Here is a 6,413-nt window from a genome sequence, read left to right as displayed (position 1 = left end):
ATGCCACCTCTCGGGGTTCCAAACCCCATCCTCAAGGTGGGCCCTTGTGATCTTAATGGGCCAGGCCTGCGCGAGGGGTGAATCGCGCAGGGCCAATAGGACCGTCCTCGGATAAATTGCTCAAATCATAAGTCCGGCTGTGGAAGATCAAAAGAAGAGGGGGGGGGGAAGGGATTCTCAGTCTCGGTCGTGCCAAGTTTTCCATTGGCTGGAACGGGGCCAAAGCCCCGTCCTCTTGTCGAGAACGGCTCCTGGGTCATGATCCGGCGTTCAAATGCCAGGCGGCTAACTGTAGCCACCGGGGTTCCAGGTGCCATAGAACCCCCTGGTGGAGAGACACGCGATCCGGTGGGATTTTCCATGGGGGAGAGTGGGAGAGGTTCACAAGGTCGGCAAACCAGGATCTCCGAGGCCAGTACGGGGCCATGAAGATTACCTCTGCTTGTTCCTGTAGCAGTTTGCAAATGACTGCTGGGATCAGGGGGAGGGGGGAAATGCGTAGAGCAGACCCCCGGCCATGGGGCTCGAAGAGCATCCGTTCCCTCTGCCCCTGGAGATGGAAACCGGGAAAAGAATCTCGGGAGCTGTGAGTTCGTCGGAAAGGCAAACAAATCTGAGCCATTTTCCCTAATACTGAAATTTTTACCAACTTCTAGACAGGTTTAACTACACTCATAGTGAAATTTGAAATACAGGTAGTCCTCGACATACGACCAAGATTGAGCCCAAAATTTATGTGACTAAATGAGAAATTTGTTAAGTGAGTTTTGCCCCATTTTATGGCTTTTCTTCTCACATTTGTTAAGTAAATCACTTCAGTTGTTAGGTTAGTAACACAAATGTTAAGTGAAATCTGGCTTCCCCATTTACTTTGCTTGTCAGAAGGTCCCAAAAGAGGATCACATGACCCTGGGACACTGCAAGTGTCATAAATATGAACCAGTTGTCAAGCATCCGAATGTAAATCACATGACCATGGGGATGCCGCGACAGTCATAAGTGTGAAAAATGGTCATCAGTCACATTTTTCAATGTTTTCGTAACTTCAAATGGTCACTAAACGAACTATTGTAAGCCGAGCACTACCTGTAAGAGACTTTTGATAAATAATCATTATTTGACCCAATTCTGTAATCAGTGCAACACACTCTTTAGCTGTAATAGTCTGCAAGCCTACATGCAAATACANACAGTCATAAGTGTGAAAAATGGTCATCAGTCACATTTTTCAATGTTTTCGTAACTTCAAATGGTCACTAAACGAACTATTGTAAGCCGAGCACTACCTGTAAGAGACTTTTGATAAATAATCATTATTTGACCCAATTCTGTAATCAGTGCAACACACTCTTTAGCTGTAATAGTCTGCAAGCCTACATGCAAATACAATATAAGTTATGTACTTCATCTTTTTTTAAAAAAACTTGTAAGTCTTCATGTCCAATTATTTGAAATATTGCTTTATACATGCATGAATCTATTCACCTGAAGCAGCCACAACTTTCCCCATATCGGGAGATAGTGATCCTAAATTTTGGACACATGCTATACATTAGCCAATTTGAGATGACTCAGCTAAGAGGATTTTTTTTCCCAAATCAAACATTGCAATATAATATAATATAATAAATATAATACAGTATTATATAGAAGTATTAAATATGAATTTCATTTTTCTTGTAATAGTCACAGTAACTATTAAATGCTAGTATGAATGAATGATTTCTGAAAAACTTTACCATCAAGGGTGAAAACAAAGGCAAATAACATGTCTACTTATAACTAAGATATTAATTTCATTGTATCATATTTATTAATTTGTTACGGCTTTCCACACATTAGATTCTGGCCTGCTTACAAAATTTCCAAAATAATTAAAACAGTTTTATATACAGTATAATATACAGAAAACTCAATTGCATTCATAAGGACTTCCTCCTGAATAAATTATATACAGGATCTCCTAGGCTTCCATAGTAATATCTGGAGCACATTCAATCATTTTTTAATGTTTAATCATAAATATAGTCAATCTAGATCATATATGTATAGCAAGTTGTTTATATAGGTACTAAAGCTTTTTATTACGGTCATATAGCAAGTCACCATGGTCATAAAAATCATTAAATGAATCACATGGCTGTTAAACAAATCCCACATATTTAAACCTGCATATTTTGTTCTTTTTATCAGGAAAAGTTGCAAATTGCAATCAAATGACTGCGGGACACTGCAACTGGTTGTAAATGAGAGCTAGGTGCCAAGTGCCCAAAATGCAATCATGCAACCAAGGATGTGTGTGGTAGTCGTAACTTTGAGGGCAGCTTGTAAATACTTTTTTTGGAGTCAGTCATAATTTCAAATAGTCATTAAGCAAGGACTACCTGTACAATGCATCTAATATTTGGATGACCAATTAATGACAATTCTTTTCACATGGACAAAGAGATGTGCTCTCAGAAATCCACTGTACACAGCATAGCCATGATAGTTAAATTTCAGAAATCACTTAAGAACAGTTTATAAAGACAATAATGATTGCATTTTGGGCTGCTCCTAATATAGAATTTAATATGGCTAAGAACACTTAGAATTTAATATGGCTAAGAATACTTAATTTAATATGGCTAAGAACACAATACTGAAAGCAATTTACTAACTAACAAATGCATTTACATTTTTACCCTTAATACAGACAAGGCAAGTAACAAATTAATTCTAAAAATCTTTCATGGAATTCTGGGTTCAAACCAACTAAAGCATTTGTTGCCACAACAGTTACAGCAGTTTCTCTCCTGCTCCAGAGTATCTGGAGTCAATGCTGCTCAAACCAGAAAGAATATAAGCAGCATTGTAGTTTAATCACTTTTTAATTAAGTATATTATAACTTGGTTTGCTCTTATTAAAGGAAATGTGATGGGCTATGACTAATACTTGTTTTTGCTAATGAGGCACAATGATTTAATACCGCAGGAACATAATGCAATTACACCAGCAAAATCTAACAACTATGCCTCACATAAACTACTTACAGGTACTAACTTCTATTAATTAAGAACCCAAAGACATTTTAATATTGGTATACCGCTTTTCACTGCGCTTTGCTTTTTATTGTGCTTCACAGATACTGCCTTTTTTTTTTTTTTAACAAATTGAAGGTTTGTGGCAGCCCAGCATCAAGCAAGTCTGTTGGCATCATTTTTCCAACAGTATTTGCTCACTTCATGGCTCTGTGTCACATTAACACATTTTGGTAATTCTTACAATATTTCGTTTTTTTTCATTATTATTAATCAGATGATTAACATTTTAGGAATAACATTTTTAATTAAGATATGTGGTTTTTCAGATAAAATGCTATTACACACTTCACAGATTACTTGAAGTGTAGTGTAAACATAACTTCTGTATCCATTATGAAACCAGAAATAATTATGTAACTCACTTTATTGTGAAATTGGCTTTGCTGTAAGAACATAGAATCCTAAGGCCGGAAGGGACCTCAGAGATCTTCTAGTACAGGGCTTTTCAACCAGTGGTACGGGTACCACCTGTGGTACATTGGCACCTGGCAGGTGGTACGCAACCATCCTAGAAAAGTGGTAGTGGGGGAGGGGAATGAGCTAAACCAGTGATGGCGAACCTTTTAGAGACCGAGTGCCCAAACTGCAACCCAAAACCCACTTATGCATCATCGGGTGCCGGGTGGGTGTGGCCCATTGGGTAGGTGTGGCCCATTGGATGGGCGTGGCTGCGGTGGTAACAGCAGACTGGGTGGGACTAAAAAGTTCAATCAATCAATTCCAACTTTGCAAGATCTTTTTTTTTCCCCGAGAAGTTGAAATTGACTGATTGAACCTTTTTTTTTTGTACATGGCAACAGAGGCCTAAAGTGAAAAGGTTTTATAAAACCCAGCTGAAGGCCTAGGACTGGGGCGACGGCGCGCGTGCCCACAAAGAGGGCTCTGAGTGCCGCCTCTGGCACCCGTGCCATAGGTTCGCCACCACTGAGCTAAACCATAGGCAGCACCGCACAAGCCTGAGCGAGAGATGGCTGGAACTGCAGGGCTGTCAGGGCTCAGCGGAAACGACAGGATCAGTGCTGCTTTCCAGCTGATCAGCGCTTCTTCAGGGCTGTCAGGGCTCAGTGGAAGCGCCAGGATCAGCGCCAGGCTCCAGCTGGAGCTCGCACTGATCCTGGCACTTCTGCTGAGCCTTGAAGAAGCACCAATCAGCTGGAAAGCAGCACTGATCCTGGTGCTTCTGCTGAGCCCAGAAGCGCCGATCAGCTGGAATGTTGCAGCATCTCCAGGGTCTTGTGATTTACATTCAGATGCTTGGCAACTGATTCATATTTATGACAATCACAGTGTCCCAGGGTCATGTGAAGTGACCAAAACCTGCTGCAACCACCCAGCAGATGGGGGGAGAATAAAAACCAAACATCCCCCCACTCCACCCCCGCTGCCAATCCTCAACAGAAATGCTCACAACAATGAAAACCTCAGACAGGAGGAAGAGCACGGCCGGGCGGGCAGGCAGGAGTCTTGCTCGGCTAGGGCTTGGGGGCACTTTTTTCAGTGCCATTGTAACTTCAAACAGTCACTAAACGAACTGTTGTAAGTCGAGGACTATCTGTACTTTATCACTTTTTCCCTTTTTTTTGGTCATCAAGTTTTTGACACCTTGCTAGGCGACTGGTGGTATTCGGATGTTGCCATATCCTAAAAGTGGTACAATGGGTGAAAAGGTTGAAAAGCCCTGTTCTAGTGGTTCATCTTCCTGCTCAAGGCAGAATGCCTTATATTATCCCAGTCAAATGGTTGTCCAGTCTATTTTTGAAAACTTCCAGTGACAGTGATTATCTGGAAATGAACCTGCAGTATGTCCAAAGTTTGCCTGTATATAAAAAGTAAACCTTCCCATTTTATTGTTTTACAGCAAGGCACCAAAGGAAAATTCTTTTCAAGATACTTGCTTCAATGACAGTGTATAAAACTCTGTGTGTTCTTTAAAAAAGTAGTTTAGGAAATATAGAAAATTTCATATACTTCTTTTAACTCTGATTATTATTAACAGTGAAAGTTTCTCCTTCTAGCCTGATCAGCAACTGCACTGCTGAAATCGTGAACATTTTACTACATTTAACAAAGATCCTTGTGTTAGAAATTACAAAGTGTGAGTTAAACTGCATAACCTGTTCAGCAGACCAACAGGAACCGTAAATATTTTCTCAAAAAAAAACAAAACCCCATTTTGGAGATAATACAGGACCTCTAACAATAGCCAACATTCTCTCTTTCTGGGAGCTTACAAAAATGTTATCTTCAAGGCAGATGAATTACACATGGATGAGTAATCCAAAATACATGCTGAGCATCCAAAATATGATTACATGATCGTAGGGGAGGATGGGCATTGGAACGTCAGAACCGGGTTGCAAATAAATACTGTATCTTTGCGGAGGTCTGTCATAACTTCAGACGGTTCCTAAGTGATCAGTTATAAGTCAAGGACTACCTTTACTTAGTTATTGGCCCCATATTTCATTCAGGAGCTCACTGTGTTCCCTGCTCCTAATTTTCCCCACCACAGAAAGTATGTGAGGTAAGTTAGAGTGAAATAGAGTGACTGACACAAAGCCATCCAGTTTGATCTTTTTAAAAAATGGACAAATTCATATAGGAATATTCAAATTTAGCAGGCTATTTCTTTAAAAAATATGGAGAAAATAAATTTGATCTGAGAATGGTCTAAACCAGGGGTAGTCAACCTTGGCTCTTTTATGACTCTTGGACTTCAACTCCCAGAATTCCTGAGCCAGTCTGGCTCAGTAATTCTGGGAGTTGAAGTCCACGCGTCATAAAAGAGCCAAGGTTGACTACCCCGGTCTAAACAAAGGATTGTGAGGAATATGTCTACTTCAAATATTTTCACTTATGTCTCTAAACTTCAGCATTAAAATTGGATGAGAGGTAAGTATAAATGAAAACCATTAATTTTAAGATACCAACATCTGTTCATTTGAACTGATGTGCTCATCACAGATTAAAATTCTACAGTACCTTATTAAAATGGATGTGGCTTGCATCTGTACTTTCCTTTCTTCCTGAAGTGGTAATACATTATTACTGTTACTAAGCATCCCAGTAAAACAGTTCTGATTAATCTCGAGCCTTTTGCAAGAATCAAGGAATGCAATGTAATATAAAAGAGAAGTAACTCTTGAGGATTATATTTTCATTTTAATATTAATTGAGAAAGTTTACCCTGTGTCATATATTTAGTTTTAGATATTTTGAAAGGGACTGTGGAGACTGGGTTTCTATTTTTCCTGTAAATAATTTGTATTTTTTTATCCAAGAAAAGTATTTCATTATTTTAACAGATATTGTAATTTGAAACATGGTGG

The 6,413-nt window shown here is 39.5% G+C and overlaps 1 protein-coding gene across 2 annotated transcripts in view; it reads right to left on the bottom strand.

Annotated features, from left to right (window-relative positions):
* Window positions 1-6,413, bottom strand: part of RPTOR (regulatory associated protein of MTOR complex 1) — a 395,406-nt gene that overhangs the window by 368,640 nt on the left and 20,353 nt on the right. The gene's annotated exons all lie outside the window — the stretch shown is intronic.

This window comes from Protobothrops mucrosquamatus, unplaced genomic scaffold (assembly GCF_001527695.2).
Source record: "Protobothrops mucrosquamatus isolate PMUCROS unplaced genomic scaffold, P.Mucros_1.0 scaffold_99, whole genome shotgun sequence".
Lineage (NCBI taxonomy): Eukaryota > Metazoa > Chordata > Lepidosauria > Squamata > Viperidae > Protobothrops > Protobothrops mucrosquamatus.
This window is presented reverse-complemented; position numbering and strand designations above follow the sequence as displayed.